This window comes from Dermacentor albipictus, chromosome 2 (genome assembly GCF_038994185.2).
Source record: "Dermacentor albipictus isolate Rhodes 1998 colony chromosome 2, USDA_Dalb.pri_finalv2, whole genome shotgun sequence".
In the NCBI taxonomy this organism is placed as follows: Eukaryota; Metazoa; Arthropoda; class Arachnida; order Ixodida; family Ixodidae; genus Dermacentor; species Dermacentor albipictus.
The window spans coordinates 176,551,053-176,573,486 of NC_091822.1; positions in this window are offsets into that span (position 1 = coordinate 176,551,053).

A 22,434-nucleotide genomic window follows, 5' to 3' on the forward strand; every position below is an offset into this window, starting at 1 on the left:
AACCTGACGTGCGCCCATGTGGCACTCCATAAACGAGACGGCGAACGATCGACAAGTGCCCGCCTCGGCGGTTCGATCATTCCGTGCTAGCGGCCAACCGCTACTCGGTGCTCTGCGACTTGTTCGCCTACATCTCGGCGTACGACCGCACCGCCATCAGCGACTAGAACCTGGTCTCCGAGAGCGGATGGCTGCTGTCCGCCTCGTTCGTCGCTTACATGTGGGGAGCCGCGCTCGAAGCACTGGTCGCCAGGCAGATGGCCGACGGGGTCGATCTCCGGCTGGCCGCCCTCCTCGACTGCGGCCTGTACATCTGCTGCGTCGGCACGTTCCCGACGTTCGCCCCCTTGCGCTGCTGGGAGTTTGCGTCGTCCAGGTGACCGAGTACTACCCGCTCCTCTTCGAGGCAACCGCGCGCGCCAAGCGGGCCCGGTACTGCGTGGTGACCACGGGCGCCTGGCCCCTCTTCTGTACCGTCTGCGTGTACGCCTTGGCCGAACTGAGGTGCGGCTTGGTGGCGGTGCCGGCAATCGACACGCCGGGAGTCGTGGTCCTGCCCCACCCCGCTGTCCACATGCTGGCAGCTCGCCCCGTCCGACGTGCACGGAGCCAAGAACATCCTGCTTCGAGCATGCAGCGAGAATAAACCACGACGTCGACGTGCGGGACGCGCTCTGCTGGAAGCTACCCCCGTTCCTGCAGCCAACCAACACCTGGACCTTATCATCGAGGCTGAAGCAGGGACTTGTCGACATTCCTGATGGCAAAATAAGCACAACATCGGTTGTATTCACCGAATTTATGTGAAGCTGTGACTGGGATTTACGGCTTGGATTGTGCCGGGGCCATAGATAATGCCGTCGCCATCTGGCCCACATGACACATCATCATCATCATCGTAAAAACTACATTGTAAGACTGAGGAGTTTGGGGCACGCAGGCTCCCGGGCCCCCGCACGACCCCATCTGTACTCAAGCGTTTATGTTGCTTCGTTCCATAACGCTGGCAGCCCGACCAGTAGCCATGATCTGCATGACCGGGTCTCCAGAGTGCAGCAGGGTCTCCCAGTCCTCCCAGGTTTTCAGGTGCTCGAGGCCCCGCGGGGGAGGATCCGCCGGGCAATGAGAAAGGAGGTGGAGAGCAGAAGCGTGAGGTTCGGGACAGAGATTACAGGCTGATGTGAGGAAAAGTGGGGGATAGTGAGAAAGAGTCAGAGGAGATGGGAGAGTGTGAGTTTGTAATCGGCGCCAAAGGGTTGCTTTTCGATTGCTAAGGGATTTGTGCGGTGCGGGGTACAGCTGACGCGCCGCCTTGGAGGCATTCGTCAGCTCGTTGAAAGTGTGCGCGCGCTCCTTCGTGAATCCCGGATCGAGGCCACAAGAGCCCGGTTTATAAAGAACCTCGGAATAAGCGGTTGGCGGCCTCGTTTCCAGGATTCCTGCAGTGCGCGGGCACCCAAATCAGCTCCACATGACGGGGCGGGGGTGCAACGGGCGAGTCCAATATGCAAAAAGCAGGGACGTGGGCTCGGCCTCATGCGAAATTTAGGATTGCAGTTTTGGAGTCTGATAAAACATACCCTGCTTCTGTGTTGATGATAGCTAGGGAAATGGCGGCTTCCTCTGCAGCTTCGGGAGAGGTGTCTGGGGGGAGTGTGTGCGTTCCAATCAGAGAGAGAGTGTGATCCACCACGACAGCGACAGCTTCATCACCCTTGCAGGCTGCGTCTACCCATACGGCGTCCGGTTCCGAGCCGTAGTAACGGTGCAGTTCGAGCTGCACCGAGCTCGAGTTCACCGAGCTCGAGCTCGGCGGCGCTTATCGTGGTGGTAGGGGTGCATGTTACGGGGGAGTGGCTTAATGACCAGTTCGCGGTGTAAGGGTTTTGATATGGGGCGTAATGTCGGATCGTTGGCTGTTATCCGGATTCCAAGGGAGTGCAGTATGTACCGGCCAGTGTTGGTTTGTGTGAGACGAAGGTATTGTGCTTGGCGGTGCGCGTCTACAGGTTCCCCGATCGTGTTGTGGAGGCCTAATTGTAAGAGTCGGTCGGTAGGTGTATTTATGGGAAGGTGGAGGGCGACTTTGTATGCCCAGCGAATAAGAGCGCCCATGGCGTCAGTTTCACGGCGAGAGAGCTTGAGATAGGGGGTGGAGTAGAGTACACGGCTGAGTACAAAGGCGTGAACAAGTCGGCATAGATCACGCTCCCTCATGCCTCTGTGGTGGCCCGAGACCCGGCGGATAAGGTGCGAGATCGCCCCTACTACCTACCTGAGTCTCCGGAGTGTAGTCGTGTGCTTCCCATCACTCTGGATATGCATACCAAATATCCTGACGGTTTCGACCTCTGGTATCGGTCTACCGTCCAGCTCGATGACGATGGGGGAGCACGGCAAGTTGCGGTTTTTGGGACGAATGCACAGCAGCTCGGGCTTCTCTGGGGAACAAGAAAGTCCTACGCTAACTGCATAGTTTTGGGTCAGATTGGTGGCTGCTTGGATGGTGTCCTGTATGGTGCCATCACTGCCATGGGTAGTCCATAGCGTAATGTCGTCTGCGTAGAGAGTATGTTTCAGGTGAGGAACGGTTGCCAATTGTCGTGTAGGGGGATGAGTGTGATATTAAATAAGAAAGGTGAAAGGACGGAGCCTTGCGGGGTGCCTACGCTTTTTAGTGAGTATGTGGGGTAGGTGAGCGGGCCGAAGTGAAGCTCGGCCGTGCGTGCTGTGAGGAATGCCTGAATGTAGGTGGACGTACGTGCGCCCACATTCAATGGGGAGAGTGCAGTAGTGATCGCGTGATGTTCGACGCGATCAAAGGCTTTGGAGGACTGCCTTGGTGTGGCTTGGTATGAGCGGATCGTAGATGTCATGGGTGATTTGCAACATGACGTCTTGTGTGGACAAATGGGGGCGGAATCCCACCATGCTGTGAGGGTATAAGTCACGGACTGTCATGTGCTGTGCGAGCCTAGATGATACCCCATCCTCGAGAAGCTTTCCGAGACACAAGGTTAGCGAGATTGGGCGAAGGTTTTGGAGTGTAAGTGGTTTGTTGGGCTTCGGAATGAAGATTACCTTTGCGTGTCGCCAGGACTGGGGGAGGGTGCCCTCTTTCCAACACTGGTTGAAGTACTCCATGATGCGAGTAATCGATTGATTGTCCAGATTACGAAGCGTTGTGTTGGTGACCTGGTCGGGGCCAGGCGCGGAATTGATGCGGAGAGTCATGAGGGCTGCTCTGACCTCCGCCTCTGTTATGTCGATGTCGAGTTCGGGGTTCGGCTGTCCTGTGTATGAGGGGAGAGGAGATGGTATGCCAGGTTGCAATCTGGCCATGGTGTTGCTGCCGGCTGTAGTTCATCGGCAGTTGTGCGAGAGAAGGCGCGAGTGTTGCGCTGCTAACGCCACCGACAGGCGGTGTTACTTGGGCGTCGAAAGACAAGGCGCTTCCTCTTTGGTTCGGGACAGCAAGCAGTGCGGACGTGCCGTGCCGCGCGTGCGCCGATCCATGCTTCTGCGAGACCGTTTCGCGTCACCGCCTTCGAACGCGCCACCGTTCGCGTGACTGTACGCGCGAACGACCAGGCGTTGGGATCCAGCATGGGGCGAACATATTCGCTCGCTATCCGGTCGCGGTGAGTCGGACTTCCTAGATTCGTCGCGCGCCCATCGGCATGTTTTGTGGATAGCAACTCGGCTAGCAGGCATTGATCTATGAAAGGCGCAATAAATGCCCTTGTGATTTTTTGCGCTACTGTGTTGTCGTTCCTTTGTCCCAAGAGCACGGGTGCGAGAACCCCACAATACCTAACAAGCTTAGAGTAACATATGCATCACAGTATGACACTAAACTAGACGTTCCCTACGACATAAGGAAGCAGCTTATTATCACACCGCTACCCAAAAGCATGCATCCCGTACACCACAGGGAAAGGCGGAAGGAAAGGACAAGGGCTATACAGAAGCGATTCCAACGCCCTCAGGACGTGGTGTACGTCGACGCGGCAGAGTACACGACAAATCAGAATATGTCTATCGTGGCAGTAAATCCGAAGGTGCACCATAAGGACAGAGGATCTCTTATAACCTACAGAGCCGAGGTGGCTGAGAAATCGGCCATTGCTCTCGCAGTGGCTTCCACACTGGCCATGACAACTGTCAGCGATTCTAAAACCGCAATTTTAAATTACGCAAAGGGCCGCATTTCGCCGGAATCACAAGGAGTCCTGGCAAACTTCCGCTGTCAGTGGGTTGGCCATACCATCTGGGCGCCTGCGTACTTCTCCGTCCCCGGCAACGAGGCGGCCGACACCGTGGCTCGAGGACTCACAAGCCGAACCACCGCGGGGCGCCGCGGCTGGGGCTGACAGGGGACCGGGTGGTTGGCTACAGGGAGATAAATAACCATTACGAATTCGGGAGGGTGCGTTTTTCCTCCCGCACTCCCATCACTTTATAAGCAGCTCCAGGCGGTGGCATGGCGCCTCGTTCAAACAAATCCATATCCAAATCCGCTGACTTATAATAATTATTATCCAGAACAATATTCGGCCAAATGTAAATTTTGTCAATAAAGGGGGGACCTGGATCACAGTATCTCGGCCTGCCCTCGGGCGTTCCGACAGGGCCTGGAAAGTAAGGCTCAGAAGCAGTGGGAGACCGTGTTGCTCAGCTCGGTCCCAGACCAACTTTTGACCGTCCAGCAGGCCGAGGATGCCGCTGGAGCTCAAAGGCTTCTGGCCGCCATCTAGGCGGGGTTGGGTCCCTCACCAATATGGCCGCTACACAAGTTATTTCTACCCGCCGTGGTTGCTCAGTGGCTATGGTGTTGGACTGCTGAGCACGGAGGTCGCGGGATCGAATCCCGGCCACGGCGGCCGCATTTCGATGGGGGCGAAATGCGAAAACACCCGTGTACTTAGATTTAGGTGCACGTTAAAGAACCCCAGGTGGTCGAAATTTCCGGAGTTCTCCCCTATACGGCGTACCTAATAATCAGAAGGTGGTTTTGACACATAAAAACCCCATAATTTAATTATAAGTTATTTCTTTCTCTCATTAGATAGGCAGTGATTGTGTTGTGTCTACGCCTTCCTTCGTTTTCAGGGCGCGCTTTTTATTACCCGTGCTCTAAATGTCATCGTCAAAGGCGGAAGCACGGCTCGAGTGAATACCAACCTCACCATGCTTAGTCGCTCGTTGCATGCTAATGTCTTGACACACTTGGCGCGTGCATCGCATCGCATAGCCCACGAGATAGAAAACGTTCACTTTGCGAAACTGAGAGCCTGCTATTTTCCCCCCATCCTTTCGGTGGTAAGTCAAGTTGTGCCGCTTTCTGGTTCGGCCAGTGTCGGTGGCAAAGAGGACGCGCCTGTTGTGGCGTTTTGTGTAACACATCTGCGATTAAACTTAGGCGATTATTTTGCGCACTAGCGCGCTCGTCTTGCTGGCATACCTGCGCTGGACTGCAAAGTGAAGCCGTGGAAGAGCTGCACAAAACGACGACGCTTGAACTAGAAAAGAATGAGGAGACAAACAAGCACAGTGTGATACAAAGCAGTATGAGCCTTCGCTTCAATGGGTCCTGCGAAAAATCTTCTAATCAACCTTATTTGATTGCATGCAGTTAGATTTTCTTTATTACTGCAATCACACGGCTGTATAATAGTGTACAGCTAGGTTTAGCGTCTTAGAGGTTTGTTTGAATTTACGTATCATTCATAATGTGCCTCTAAAGCACCGGAGCCACTTGTGTACCTCTCCAGCCCCACAATATGTTGTAAGGCTTAATCCTGTCTTTCGCGTCGCGTTCCATTGGTTTTTATGCGAAGCATACTAGCCGCACAACCACGCTCTTCCTTGCTGCACCGCGCGCGGCCGCGTAGCTACCATATGACGTCATAACAGCTGCAAAAGCGGAGGCTACACTCGTGCGCTCACTTGCAGCCACGTAGCTACATAGCCGGGTCTCAGCTCGTGCGCTCGCCTGCATGAGTTGTTTCTTCGTCTAGCCGAACCAAATATAGCCAAGCAACAGCAGTTCACCAGGCTAAACAGTGGTTCAACAACTAAAATAAAGGCTAGTATGCTTCGCATCCTGGGCTTAACCTTAGCTAAGCCACATCTATTTTTTTTTCCAACACTTGGTTCTTTAAGCGTTCTCCTTTAGCGTGCGCCGAGCGTGCAGTAGCTGTTTCAGTGCTGTTCAAGCACCTTCGGTGCACTGGCTCAATATGTCATTTTTTTCTCTCTCTCTCTTCTATCAACCTGTTATTTCTGTTTTTTTTCTCTCGCAATATTTTTTTTGTTTTTTCTGATTTGTCCATTTCATCTGCCTCTCTTCAAAGCAGCCAGCTGTTGCACTCTCGTGGAGAAACAAATTTGCAGGCTTCTTCCCTCATTCTTTCTTCTCGTATATTGAAAACAATGTAGTAGTATGTGCGACCTATAAGAGAATGTAGTATATGGCTTTCCCGTACTCTATTTCATGCAAGGCACACGCCTTTATGAGCCCTTCTGGGACTCCATGCTAGTTCTTGCCATTCTTAACAACTCAATAGTTTAGCATGCTGGGCTTCCCAGCTCTTATGCAGCAAGCTTTTCTTTAAAGGGAAGCTGAAAGGTTTTCCAGAAAAAATGAGTGAACATCTGTACATAATGGTTTTCAACCCTCCGAATTCGAATATCGTATCCAAATTGAGCGAAAGAAAGCGCAAATATATTTTATTTTGACGAAAAGTGCAGCAGCGGACACGCCCAGCTCGTGCGTCTCGTTTCCGCCTGTGACGTCAACTCTGCGTCGTGACGTCAACTCTGCCGCTGCCGACCGCTGCCGCTACACATGAAGCGCGGTGCCAGGTAGTTTGGTGCTGTTTTCTGAGACGGTAATGGAAAATTTAGAGAGACTGCGTCTTTCTGAGGAGTTCGGCGTTACTCCCTACATGTACGAGCCGATTGCGAAGAGCCGGCCTCTCGAAGAAGCAAACGATGCTGGTGCGAGCAGTGCTTTAGACGCGAACGAAAGCAAAGCCTTGTGATCTCCTCGTGTTGGAAATGCTCTTTAGTGAGTGTGTTTTTTCCAAAGCGATCTAGTGATCTCGGCGATCTTTCGGTGATCTAGTGAGCTAGTTTCCGGTCAAACAACTGTAGTGTTGTGTTCCTGCATGCCTCCTCGTGGAACGTAAGCGGGGATGCGATCGTCGGCATTTGTGCACTGTCCAAAGCTGTCGGCAATCTACAAAGACGGTTTAAACGCGCGAAAAGCTTCCCGGTTCATGCGGTACGTGTAGCGACCTTCATCTGTTGACTACCACTCACGTTGACTACCACTCACGTTGATTACCACTCACGTTGACTACCACGCACGTTGACTACCACTCTACATACACGCAGACGCACCAACAAAGGAATGCAGGGTCGATCGAAGCAGATACACGATGGCACGCACGCAGAAACAAGCGCGGTCAGGCACGGTCGCGGACGCTGCGAAGGAACGAAGCAGAGTTGACGTCACAACACCGCGGTTTCCGGTCTCCGCTCCGCTCGCTCACTCAAAGGGGGGCGGAGCTACAGCGCAATTTCAACCGACGATTACGTCGCTCCTAATTGAAAAAAAACCCCCAAATTTTACCGACATGGTTTATAAGGTTCCCGCATCCGTATATGAGCGTCTTATTGAATTCGACAGACTCTTCAGCTTCCCTTTAATGCAAACCCTTCTTTTTGGTGAAACCAACTATAGGGTGATATTTTTTTCATTCATGTACGCTAAAGGCCATTTTACAGGAATTACACAGGGGGTTACATAACATATCGTGGTGAATAAATAATGAAAATATAGAAGCAAAACGAGCGCCATTTGCTGATAACATAACTTAATAAAACATACTGAAAACTACACTGCAAACACTGAGAACATACTGGGAAAAGTAGAACTATAAGAATAATACAATTCTAAGCAGTCGGCACGCAATAAGCCCTTCCGTTTTCTGACAAAAGCGTCGTAGTTGTTGACAGAAACGATTTCCGTAAGCCGCTTATTCCAATGGTAAATGACAAAGTAGAATGGCGAATGATGCATAAGCTTGGCACGAGTGATTTTTGTTGTACTTTAAAGCCATGGTCTAATCGGGGAAAGATGTGATGGGCTGGTTGATATGAGATTCTGTGAATGGCGCAGGATTGTAATAAAGTCGGTGAAAGTGAGATAACAGGGTAACAAGTCTTCGCGTTTCCAGTGAACATTAAGTCAGACGCGATTTGATATCAGTAATGCTGGAGAAGTGAGAGTACTTCCTTGTGATAAACTTATAGCGACCTTATTCTGCAATGATTCAAGTTTCCCGGCAAGGTATGCGTGGTGCGAATTCCAGATGATGGCGGCGTATTCTAGTTGTGATCTGACTAAAGTTGTGTATGCTAATAGTTTGGTTTTTTGATTTGCGGAATGTTGTACAGGCGATTCTTAAAAATTCTCGGAAACATAAAAATGATCAGTCTGTATATTGCTAGCAGCAACCGGAAGAAGCGACAAATTTGATCATCAATTAATTACTTTGTAATGATTAAATAAGTAAGCTTTCAATTTTTACACTTCAAGCTGATACAGGTGTGCTGAAAAGTTCTCGGTCCGACCTATTTCGAAAAGAATGTGTATAATTTTGTTGATTTAACAAAACACATACTTTCGGGTAAAAGTGTGTACATTTCTCACGTGTCTGATTAATAGTTTTTTTTTTTTCAAGCAGTTTCTTCAGCCATGTCGGAGGTGAAAGCTGAATTTTCGCCTTTTCAACACTGGGCTGTCATCGAGGTTCATTTCCTCAAGAAGAAAACTCCGAGGGAGACTTATGAAATAATGAGCGAAACCTTGGGTGGCAAGTGCCCGTCCTCTTCCAGCGAACGAATGTTGTGCGCAGTGCTATAATGTGGCATATTTGAAACCCGAGATGAGCAGCAAGGCCGAGGAGGCCTTGAACTGTTCTCCTGAAGTTGTTCATCGTGTGCACGACCTGACACTCGGACGCCGCCCAATCTCGACTATATTTATTGCCCAGAGGCTAAGCACTTATCCAGGGAACGAGTGGCATTCATAGTTCACGAGTAGTTGGCAATGCATACACTGTCAGCGAAATGGATGCCCAAGAGGATGTCCAAAGACCCAGTCAGGAGACTGCCTCCTTTAGTACCGACTCGTAGTAAATACGTATACTGCAATGTGTTGCCTGAAATTTTTCAAAAGAAATTTCAAATTTTAAATGTTTGAACTCAGATTAAGAGCACCATCGAGCGTAAGCACCCAAGCTCATTATGAAGCTCTTCGAGCGATCTGGTGACGACTTCCTCGACCCTAATGATCCACCTATTTTCGGACACGAAAGCAGCGGCCATTTAGAAAAGGGGCAGCATATATAGGAGAAGAGGCGGTCGCAGACACTCATGGCGCGAAGCGCATGCGTGATTGAGGTGCACTCTAAGAAAAAAGGACTGAAAGGGGTGGGAAGGATATTCCTTCTGTGGGCTAAATGATTTGCCACAACCATTGGTCCTTTTGGGGATAAATGACGTCGGATGAACTGTTACTCCCCATGCGCTTACTCCTTCGAGGAGTAACAGTTGCCCTTTTCCGATGCTCATCAAGGGAGTAACGGTAATTCTTTCCGATGATCTGTAAGGCGGACTTAATGAAATTAGGCATATATACTCTTATAAAAAATTATTGAGCTGCAACAAAATGTGGCCGAAATTAGGACTCGAACTCAAGTCCTCTCGCTCACGAGACAGGTATACTCTAACCACTTCACCGGTTGACAGGACAGGATTACAAAGCAAGCTTGTTAAGCATCGGAACGCAAGTGCGGCCATATAAAAGAGACTCGGCATTTTGTGCATGCTATGCAGTGAAAGTCTAACGTTGAGTGCACTTCCAACCATAAGGGACTGCGAAAAGAAATCATCCCGAGTATTCTTACTGTGATTTAAACTGAGGCAATATATAGACGCGCTGTATACGTGGATACCGAGCTCAAACGGGGCACCCAAGACGGCAGAGAAGGCGAATTTCTCTGTCGCCTAGCGTTCCCTGTTTCAGCTACACACCGCTTCAGTTAAGTTCGTATAACCTCCTTGAAACGGAAGGAACATAGGTACTATTGACCAAGAAAATCTAGCCTTCTATCAATAACTTGCACGTTTAATGTGTATCGCTCATCTTATGGTGCGCGCACGAAGGGCATGGCTCTTCACATTCCAGCTTTTAAATTTCACGCAATTTTCTCACGAAGAGGCAAGGTGCTGCTTTCCATGTAGTTCAATAGACAGTGCACGAACTTCGAACCACTCACGTTTTATAGACAATACCGTTTTCGCCGCATCGCTCCATGACACGGACGAAAACAGCGGAGTGCTTGGGCAGGAACTGTTGTCGTTCGTCCTCCCCCGTTGCTCTCTTTCCGACCAGGGACTAAACACTTACTCTCCGAAATTTGCGCACGGCACGCACATTCATGCAGTTAGTCCTTTCAGGGACGAAACTGCCCTTTTTAGGACTCTGAACGTCGAGAAGAACAAGACACTCTGCTTCTCCGCAATGTTTGGCGTCTTCGAGGGTATACAGAGATGGCATCGATGAGAGAGTCAGCTGTCGAACGTTGTCGTCGAAAGCCACTGCATGAGTTCAGGAGGCAGGAAGTCCAAGGCGGTATACAATCCATTCGAGGCGACGGAGGCCCATGGCCTCGAAAATTTTTTCCGCGGTAGATGTGAGAGAAACAGGCCGGTGTAGAAGCAGAGCTTGGAAAAAGGTTTTCCTTTTTTAGAAAGTGGAACCACAATGGATTCCTTCCATGAAGGTGACAAGACTCCGGAACGCCAAACTTCATTGCACTCTTCGTGGAGTTTAAGTAGTGGGGAGCGGTGGAGATTGCGTAACGTTTGATACGTTATGCCATCGCTTCCCGGGGCAGAGCGACGTTTGCGGCTTTGAAGAACGTGAGTGAGTTCACCGATGGTGAAGTTGCACAAGGCGCGGATTTCCTCTCTAATATACGTTGGGTTGGGAAGAAACGCGAGGGTGCAAAACGCTCGCATGCACCTTTCGACATCTGGCGGGGTCAATTCTGCGAGATAAGAGGGAGGAAGCGTTTGTACTGAGGCACTGAAGTTATCCGCCAGCAGTTCAGCAACTTGGGCCGCAGTGACGGGACGAGCAACAGCGATTGACAGCGCTGCGGAGCGTGGCACTTTGGGACGAAGCATTGGACCAAGGATGCGCCAGCACCTCGATGGGTTTCGCGGGTCGTCGAGGGTGATGCATAAACTCGCCCATCTCTCGTTGCGGCGTTGTTTCGAGTTTCTGCGGCAAACGGCGTCGATGCGATTGTAGACAGTCCAATGATCGGGGTTATCCGTGCGAATTCCTGCGGCGAGCAGGGCGCAGGTTAAGTTGTTTGATGACGAGCGCAGGGATGTTAGCGGGCACTTCACAAGTCCCCGACGCACGACTGGCACTGTGCGAATGTGCGCGAAAAGGTCCGACGCGACTGGGGCGCACAAGTTCTCACAGCCAAGTTAGGAACAGGGTGTCCCATTTTCGGCAGGGTGCGCATATACGCTGGCCATGGTGGCGTCGATAGAACCAACGGGAACAGTGGCAGCCACGCATTCCACTCCAGAGCGCTGAACATCAGAAGTGGACACAGTGACGTGTGCTATTATAGTAGTGTGCGAATGAAAAGGGAAGCGCGAGAGCGGCTAGATGGGTGAGACGGGTGGGCGGCACAATTAAGTGGTAAGTTCGCAGTTTTTGGCACTCTGATACGAGATATAGCGGCCTGGCAGAGATAGCTCCCTTTCGCGTGTCTCTTTAAGGCCGAGAACGTCATACTGGTTCAGTACATATATAGGCGCTCCTCTGCGAGTTCTGCGTGACGGCGGCGCGGGGAACGGACGTTCCATAGTATAATATGCGCCGCCTGGAGAAAATGTGATTGCCCATGATGCGAAAGGGCTTCGTGAGCGGCTGAAGCCGCACAGGTTGTGGACCGGAGAGTCGGTTGGTGCAGTCCCAAGAAGAGCACCGCGACTGCGGCGGCGAGGGCACCAGTCACAGCATCTTTCTGGGATTTCGTGTTGACGGCCTCCAAAGGCTGGGGCGCACGAGGTGTACTGCAGGCTTGCCTGCGAGGGCTTGGCTGTAATGCCCCAACCACTGGCACGCGCCAGAAAGCTTCGGTGCGCGCCGAAGGGCCAAATGCGTCAAAGCGTCGGTCGGAAACGCGGCGAAGCGGAACGTCGCGCAGCGATTATGAGTACTGCCGATGCTAGAAGTTTGCCGACACGCGGCGAAGCTGCGCCGGCGTGCACCAATGAGAGGCTGCGACGAGTCGCAGGCGTCAACCAATCGGAGGCTGCGGGGCCTCCGGCTGCTAGGCCTACGATGGCCACCCGTACGAAGGCGCCGGCACCAACGATCGTCCGAGTTCCTTGGATGTACGACGCGCGCGACAGTGTTCCTGAAAGACAGTGTTGTTAATAGTATGCCGACGACGACACGACCGACGACCGTGGGTTGTGGCAGTGCGACGTGGACCCGAAGCGACTTCGAACGACGCCGACTAACCCAACCTAGCTGCCCACTGGGTTCCGCGGGGCTCAGTGCGATCGTCTGCTAAAACAGCCAACCGAATCACGATTACCGCAACGTCTGTGCTTGTTGTGTGTGTATTTTGTTGTGCTCAAAACGAATGGAAACATGTTTACGAGTTCCGAAGTCTGGATAATCAGCACTCGCCTATCGCCGATGTTGTTTACGTTACGCGTAGGCCTAGCGGGTCCATCGAGTTCGTAACTGGCGAGTGAACGAGGCCAGCTAAGAAACTCTGTCGATGGAAGTGAATTTTCAGGTCCGTTTGGTGCTGCAGGGATTTAAAATATGGCACTCCTGACTTCGTGTGATGTGTGATGGGGTGAATGAACCGTGTGGAAGTTGGGTTGGTCAACCGCGGCGTGTGTCGTGTGGTGTCGGTTGACTCAAGTTTCACGGGCAAGCTCTGCGCTGTTTCCAGTGGTAAAGATAACTTCCGAAAGCGAAATACACTAGTAGCCGAACTATTGCAAGTACTTACATAATCAGCCGTGCCGCCTGTTTCAGCTGACACTGCGCTCTTCTATTCGGCATGTGAATCCAGTTCAGTACAAGTTCACTGTACTCATTCACTCACTTCTTTCAAGTGCGTCCGTCTTTTGGGCTAGTTGGGGATAATTCGCTCGTGCAGCAATCAAGAACACTGACGCACTGAAGCATACGTGACAACGCAGTCATGTTTGAGTCAGTGTGTCCTTATAGTTGAGCACTGCAAAAAGGAATTATCTACTTGCAACGTTTGCCCTGTGTGCAGTGCATAGCAGGACCTGCATCATGCAAGACCTATGCATGTAGCAGCGTATACCACGAATGCTTCGATGCCCGCTTCAGAAGCAGCAAGTACTGAGTCAATGAAACTGTAATTGATTTTTTATCTCACTTTTTGCTTATGGAAAGTGTAGATGGTGTGAATGCATTGTGGGGAAGGTGAAAAGGTGTCATCAGTGTTTTGTGCAGTCGGTATGCTTAGACTGCTGGAATCCCTTCAGCTTCGACTAAAATGTTTCTTGCTGCGATACTATAAATTGTAGTCAGGACAAAGATTTACTCAAAACCAAGTTACAAATGCATGTGCGCAGAATGTGTTTGATTAACAAGTTAACACTTCCACAACAACAATATGCCGATGCACAGCATATGTGCTTACAATAAATACATTCTGTAAAGGTGAACGACTGGGCCTACAATATCAAACTTTGTAGTAGCACCGTAAAAGGTGCTGCCATGCGTATCAGCCACAACGAAGCTGCAGCATGTCCAACCTTCTTCCTTGGAGGCACCTCTATAATGACTGTTCGGGCCCTTCCCATTCTGGATGTAACATTTAGCTCTTCTCTCAACTTTTCCGCATATGTCACCAGCACTGTATGTAAGCACCGGCCCTTTCTTGGGTTTGTGTCCCTTGTCTCCCTTCCCTGATGACCTAAGGTTTTCCGAGCACTCTACACTTCTATCATTCTGTCACGACTTGAGTACTGCTCATCAGTATAGTTGCCGCACCAAACTCGCAACGCTAAAAAACTTAAGCTTGTTCAGCGCCGGACAATACGAACCCTTTACTCCCGTCTTTTCGGTTGTCACAAGCTCATGCCAGCCTACGAGGATTGCCTCAAACCCCTCAGGTAGCACACCCTGCAATACCAGCGCAACATTGCACTAGTCTATACTGCAGGGTGCTTGACGACTCTCTGGACAACACTAATATTTCTTCAGTTCATCTGAACAAGTGGTCAGCACAGCCTGAGCCCTCATCGCGCCTCTATGACCCGACACCACAACTCCATGATTATATCTGGCACGCAGAGCTTTCTCTTCACCCCCCTGGCGATTTGGATTTTCCTTCCTTGGAACCACACTGAATTGGCACTCCTGTGTGTTGTGCACCTGTCGAACGTGTGCCTGTGTGCCATGCTGTGTTATTGAGCAAGTGTGTGTGCACGTGCAGGGGAAGGAAGTGTCTTCTGCATCCTGCAAATTCCTGCTCTAGATGGCTGGTTATCAGATGCTCTAACATACAGGCATCAGCCTTCTTTTTAGTCTAGTGCGCCAAGTTACCACTAAGATTATTATTATTATTATTATTATTATTATTATTATTATTATTATTATTATTATTATTATTATTATTATTATTATTATTATTATTATTATTATTATCAGAATCATCACTTTGACCACACTGATTGTGTTGAAGCCAGCGTGACACATAATTCAAAATATTGTTATGCATGAAGAAAACGAAGACGAGTGAACGTGCTTGCGGTCCCGAGTGGAGGAAAGAAGAAGAGGACGACGCTCAGTTGATAAACCAGCTGACCGATCTTGCGCTCACCTTCGCGACTTAAAGTAAACGGTCCCCTTCATCCGTAAGGGTTACAAACGGTCTCCTTCGCACGCAACAAAGTGGTGGAAGTGCGGGGTACCGCTCACAACAACGGAACCATCACTGCCGCAGCTTCGTCGAAGCCGTCGACTTGCCGGCCTCCCGCCATCAGCCGTGACCATCTTCGACATGCCAGAAGAAGGAGCCACTCCGAGGGCAGCGCCTGGCAGTCCACTGCCCTACTACCGAGTTCCACCCACCTTCGGAGGCAAAGCGGGGGAAGATGCCGACGAGTGGCTCGTTCACTACAAACGAGTGAGCACATCCAACGGGTGGGATGCAACCGCTCAGCTCACCAATGTGGTGTTCTCCCTGACCGATACCGCCCTCGTGTGGTATGAGAACCACGAGGACGCGCTTACGACGTGGGAACATTTTGTTGACGAGCTAAAGGCTTGTTTTGGGGACTCAGTCGCCAAAAAGAAGCGTGCGGAGCAGACACTGTCTCAACGGGCGCAGCTACCAGGTGAGACATGCACAACATATATCGAAGAAGTATTAAAGCTATGCAAGGTGGTCAGTGCTCGCATGTCGGAAGAAGATAAAGTCGGACATTTGCTGAAAGGAGTGGCTGAGGATGTGTACAATTTTCTAATTGGAAAGGAGAGCCTCAGTTCTGTGTCTGACGTCATTCGGCACTGCAGAACTTTTGAAACGCTCAAGATGCGTCGGATTGCGCCAAAGTTTGGTCGATTGGCAAACGTTACGACGGTTGCCAGTGTGGACACGAGTCCTTGCCTCGACCTTCCTTCCACCATCCGACAGATCGTCCGCGAGGAACTTTCCCGCCGTGAGGAGTTGCATTCAACTGCTGACCACCATGGCGTGTACATGTCACATGAGGCTATGATGACGCCACATTCGGCCCCTTGGCAACCGATGGTTACCGCAGCGGCCGTAGAGTACAGCGCAGCCCCACAGCCGAGGATGACAACACGCTCTCCGACTCCGCGCTATGACCAACGCGCTCAACGCACGCCTACTCGACGCCCGATGTATCGTCGTGACACACGCCACGAACCAACCCACTACACGCGGGAAAATGATAATATCCGCTTCATCGACGAACAACCAAGGTTTCGACCTCTCCCAGTGTGTTATTCCTGTGGCGCCCCGGGTCATATATCGCGGTTTTGCAACCAGCGTATGACCACGTGGTATGGCCAGCCCTCAGAGTTTTCTCGGCCCTCCGAACGGTCACACGCTGCCCCGTGGCCAGCACACGTATCATCTGGCGACGAGTATTGGCTCAGCGGCTCCCGGAATCGCTCCCCGGCATCTGACAGGAGTTTGACACCCCCACCGCAACGTCGTGCTCCCCGTTCTCCCTCACCGCGGCATCGCACAACGTCCCCTTCGTCACCGGAAAACTAGCTAGCGCGGCCGATGGAGGTGAGGTCGCTGGAGACGTGCTACTGACAAAAATACCTCCTGTGTTGATGCTGAAAAACAAAGTGCGCGTGCTTGTAGATAATGTCCCTGTGATGGCTCTGGTGGACACAGGCGCAACAATTTCCGTCATGAGTGTCTCTTTTAAACACGTGTTAGGGCGAAAGGTTTTGTTTAAATGGGACGAAGATTCAAAGTTCTGTGGAGTGAGTGGTGAGCCATTGCGACCTATTGGTGTGTGTAGTGCTGACGTATTTTTGGGAGGCCATGTTATTACGACAGAGTTTGTAATTATTCCTCGGTCGACTCATGATGTTATTCTCGGCATGGACTTCTTGCGGGAGTGTGGTGCTACTGCCGACTGCCGCACAGGAAAAGTATTCTTAAGTGGTAGGATTCCATCAGGACTCCTGGAGAACCCTGTAGATCGCGAAACTACACTGTGTGTTTGTGGTGATACGGTCATATACCTGCATCATCTACCGTTTGCGTTCCCGTTGTCTGTTGCGGCGCCGATTCCGACTGCTTCGAAGCTACCGTAGAACCGATGCACTTTAACTGTATGAAGAAGAATGTGTTGGTGCCACATTGTGTGGTGTCGATCAAAGGTGGACGCACTGGCTTATGGACCGTAAACTGTTCTAAGGAGCCCGTTATACTATCAGATGGCATGAAATTAGCCTTCGCCAGGGAACACGCGTCCTTATCAGTGGCTGAACTTACAGATGTGCCGGAAGAACCTGATGGCCACAGTTCGGAAACGGCCCTTTTGTCGATGGTAAATAAATCGCTCAGCACGAGTGAACGCCGAACGTTAGTGGGTGTGCTTTCGAAGCACGTTTCGGTATTCGACTTTGCGCAGAAGGACAATATACCTGCAATCCCTGCGTCTCGAACGCGCCATACCATCAACACGGGTTTGGCAAATCCGATTAGACAAAAGCCATATCGTGTTTCACCATCAGAGCGCCAGATTATCAACGAACAAGTGCACGAAATGATGAAAAAGGGAGTCGTACAAGAGTCGGCAAGTCCGTGGGCAGCTCCAGTGATTCTTGTTAAAAAAAAAGATGGATCTTGGAGATTTTGCGTCGACTATCGCCGTTTGAATGCTGTAACAAAAAAGGACGTGTACCCACTCCCACGTATTGATGGCGCAATAGACTGCCTTCATTCCGCCTCTTACTTTTCCTCAGTAGATTTACGATCCGGCTATTGGCAAATTCCGATGCATCCTGACGACAAGGAGAAGACTGCCTTTGTAACCCCTGACGGGCTCTTCGAATTTAATGTGATGCCATTTGGATTGTGCAACGCTCCGGCAACTTTCGAGAGATTTATGGACACTGTATTGCGTGGCTTGAAGTGGAACATCTGCATGTGCTACCTCGACGACGTCGTCATCTTTGGCCGCACCTTCAGCGAACACAACTCGCGTCTGGATATTGTCCTGAACTGCATCAGAAACGCTGGTCTAGTGTTAAACTCTAAGAAATGCCACTTCGGAGACCGCCAAACCCTTGTGCTTGGGCACCTCATCGACAAGGATGGCATCCGCCCTGATCCCCAGAAAACAGCAGCCGTTGAAGCGTTCAGTGCACCGCGCTCTGTCAAGGAGCTCCGTAGTTTTCTGGGGCTTTGTTCCTATTTCCGCCGATTTATTCCTAAATTCGCCGACGTTGTGTATCCGCTGACATGCCTGCTACGGAAGGACACCCCCTTTGAGTGGACTCCGGAGTGTGACTCTTCTTTTCGTCAGTTGAAGTTCCTGCTGACGTCACGACCGGTTCTTCAACACTACAGTCCTTCAGCTCCGACAGAACTCCATACAGATGCCAGTGCACTGTAAAGGGGCGTCCATACAGGTAAGAACGAAACCGCTGAACCGCAAATATTACCGCGAGGCATTCTTGTTCCGTCACAGTGTAATTCTGCTCGGGCCTACTTAATGAGCGGCTTGCATACGCGATCACGTGTTTGCGGTCACCGCAGCGTTGAACTAGGACGGCACCAATACCTATGCGTCACCGACCACCACTCATTGTGTTGGCTTGTGAATCTTCGTGACCCTTGTGGCCGCCTTGCGCGCTGGGCGCTCCGACTGCAAGAATACAGCTTCACCGTCTCTTATAAAAGTGGTCGACGACACGCTGATGCGGACTGTCTCTCGCGTATGCCACTTAGTACTACGGACTGTGACGCCGACGACTTCGATCACCTCGTGGCTTCTTTGTCGCCGCGTTTTCCAGACGTCGACTGCTTCAAAACCGAACAGCGAAAAGACGGTAAATTAACACCGCTCTTCACCGCTATGACCGCCTCGACGACAGCAAACCATTTCTGTGTACGTGATGGACTCCTCTATAAGAAGAACTTTTCCAGCACTGGCGCACGTTTTCTCCTAGTGGTGCCGGAGAGCCTTCGCACAGCGATTCTGAGTGCTATGCACGACGACCCTATACGTCTGCATGGCCATCTAGGTTCGGCGAGGACGCTCTATACCGGATTCAGGAACACTTTTATTGGCCTGGAATGCGATAATCTGTTGAGACGTATGTGGCCAGCTGCATGCAGTGTCAGCGCCGCAAACGGCCATCTACTGCTCCAGCAGGTCTTCTGCAGCCGATCCCGCCTCCAAGCACGCCTTTCCAACAAGTGGGCATTGACTTCGTAGCCCCATTTCCAAAATCAGCCAAGGGAAACCGTTGGATAGTTGTTTGCGTCGACTACCTCACACGCTACTGCGAGACGGCGGCAGTGCCCTCCGCAACTGCCACTGACGTTTCAACATTCCTGCTGCAATATGTGATCCTGCGACATGGTCCGCCTCGCGTGATAATCAGCGACCGTGGACGACAATTCACAGCAGACGTCGTAGAGGAGCTGCTTAGTTTGTGTGATTCCCACTTGCGTCACTCGACACCATACCATCCACAAACGAATAGGCTTACGGAGCGCACCAACCGAACAATTGTAAACATGCTATCAATGTACGTTTCATCCGACCACAAGAACTGGGATGACGTACTGCCTCTTATCACGTACGCGTTCAACACCGCCAAGCAGGAGACCACCGGCTATAGCCCTTTCTTACTGCTGTACGCACGGCCACCCCGGTACACAATCGACACTGTTTTCCCCTTCTGCAGTCACGAAAATCCCACTGTCGCCGAGACTCTCTGCCTCGCCGAAGAAGCTCGTCGTATTGCTCGTTTGCGCACTTTGGCATCGCAGGACAGATCAAAAGCACGCTACGACATTCGCCACCGTCCGGTAGCCTATCGCCCTGGTGATTTAGTCTGGCTGTGGACTCCAGTACGGAAACGTGCGTTATGCCAAAAGCTTTTGGCCACCTACGATGGACCGTTTGTGATTAATAACAGACTCACGGAAGTCACGTATAACATAGCTCGCCTCACGGCGAGTGGTAGAAGAGCTGCCAAGACACAAGTGGTCCATGTCGCCCGCTTGAAATTGTTCACGTCAAGACACATGGATTGACTCGCCCGGCGGGCTTCGTCTGCGACGAGAGGAATGTTATGCATGAAGAAAACGAAGACGAGTGAACGTGCTTGCGGTCCCGAGTGGAGGAAGGAAGAAGAGGACGACGCTCAGTTGATAAACCAGCTGACCGATCTTGCGCTCACCTTCGCGACTTAAAGTAAACGGTCCCCTTCATCCGTAAGGGTTACAAACGGTCTCCTTCGCACGCAACAATATGTCTGGAGCTTTGTGGGCTCTTTCTTCTAAAAAGAGTGCCAAAGATGTACGTCTTCTTCATGAAAGTAGTGGTGTTGTCTCGAACACTGCTGATGCCTTTGCAGAACATTTCTGTTTGCTATATGGTGTGAAATATGCTTCAAGTAACCTTCCTTCTCAGTCTGGCACAGTGTATGCTAACAGTCAATGAAAACATTGTATCCAAGTATATGAAGTGCCTTAAACTTTGCCTTAAACATTCCCTTTCTTGTGGTGTTGATGGTATTTCCTCCATAGAGCTTAACCCTTTGAGACGCTGTGTACACAATTGGGCACAGCAGGAGCGTGCATCAGTAGCAAAAGCACTGATGACAGTAGTGGTATATAAAATGTGTTTCATACATGTTGAAACACTTATTATTGGAACTGTGCTGAAATTTCGAATAACGTGCAGAATGTTTTAACAAAATGAGTGGGAGGTAGACGTCTGGGTGTTGGTACTCTGTGTCAGTATGGTTGTAGCTTCGACGGGGTGGCCGGACGAAAGGTTTACGGCATGAGGCCTAAACGGACGGGGCGCGCAGCGCCGCAAGAAAGAGCCGCGGACTGCTTCAGTAGGGGACCAGACAAAGAATGTGTTTTATTTTCCCGAGGGGAAGCAGGAGACAACTTGCAGCGTTTGGCGCTGAGTGGCGCCCTGACGTAAACGACCCAAAACCGAAACCAGAAGCTAACACAGGATACCACAAGTATGTTGTATGTAGCGGGTTCACTTCTTTCATTATTTTTACAATGTCGTGCACCAGGAATAATTTTCAATTGGCTGGATAAGTGCTTTTCAAGCTTTTCAAAACACGAAATAGTACATGTTCTCATATTTTGCGTTCCTGTAGTGAGTTTTCGCATGGAGTCGAAATTTTGTAAACTTGACAAAACTCGCTAAACAATTGAAAATTCTTAATATTTGCTGCAGCTGTACACTTTCTACGATTCTGAGGATGCAAGAGATGTGGTGAAAGCAACTTTCAATCAACGGGATAAAGTGGTGTCTGAAAGGGTTCAGACGTATGGAAGCATACTTGTTCCTCGTTCTCGCAAGCATCTTCAATAGTTCCCTAAAGTCTAGTACCTTTTCCAGCACTCGGAAGGTAGCATGAACATTGCCCATGCACAAATCAGGTGCTAGATGTGCAGTTACTAACTGCCGACTTATATCTATCCTCTTCAGTGCGTCAGGTGTTTGAATCGATATTTGATTCCTCGCTTTCTGTTAGTGCTAAGAGAATTTTTATAAATGAACAGCATGACTTTGTGTGCCGACAACTTAAAACTATTTCAGACTGTCAGCAGTGTTCACCACTGCATCAACTTCCAAAAAGACAATTTTTCACTCTCAAACTGGTGCACAAACAATAAGTACTCTCAAATGCTTCCAACACTATGGCATTAAGTTATATGCACAAAACGCACCATGTGAAATTTTGACACACCCTACGTGATGCTCCACTCCTTAGGGTCGATGTAATGAAAGATCTTGGTGTGTACTTCGACAAAATGCTAAGTTTTTCTTCACATAGATAATTACACAAGATGCCCTTCACGCTCTTGGAATTGCATGATTTCCACTCGCCTGTTGTGTTTCTGAAATTCTGCTGTGTGCCTCCAACTACTAGAGTATGCTTCTGTAGGAGGGGGGTGCAATGAGCAAATCTAATTCTGACCTCATTGAACGCATCCAGAATAAATTGATATCTATCTTAAAGCACCACTTTTGCCATTCTGGTGACCACAGTTGAGCCTTCTCAAGTATACTTCAACTCGCACCTCTAGATTCAAGTCTTAATAAATCACACCTTTTGTTCCTGTATAAGGTGGTCCATGACATTATACATTCCTTAAAGCTTCTTGATCATATGCATTTGTTTGTGCCGCAATAGTATACCAGGTATCATTCCACATTCGTTGCCTGGGCTTGTTACAAGATTGTGCTAATAAGACTCGACTCCAAAACATACTTCAGAATTCATTTCCTGTGTTTTGTGTATCTGTAGATAATCATGTAGGATTACCTCCCTTTTACTTTTCCGCGTTTCCTTTTTTTCCTATTTGTTTCTCTATCTTCCATTTTTTTTGTCTACTACATTCATGTTTTCTGTACATTTTGTCTCACATAGTGCTCGTTAGGTGCACCTGTACAAAGGCTCTCTAGCTGTTCCTGGGCACTACAATAAAAATTTGAATGATTGATTATTATCGTAGTATAAAATTGTGCTTTTTAAGTATGTACTAGTATACTATTTCAGTGCAGTAG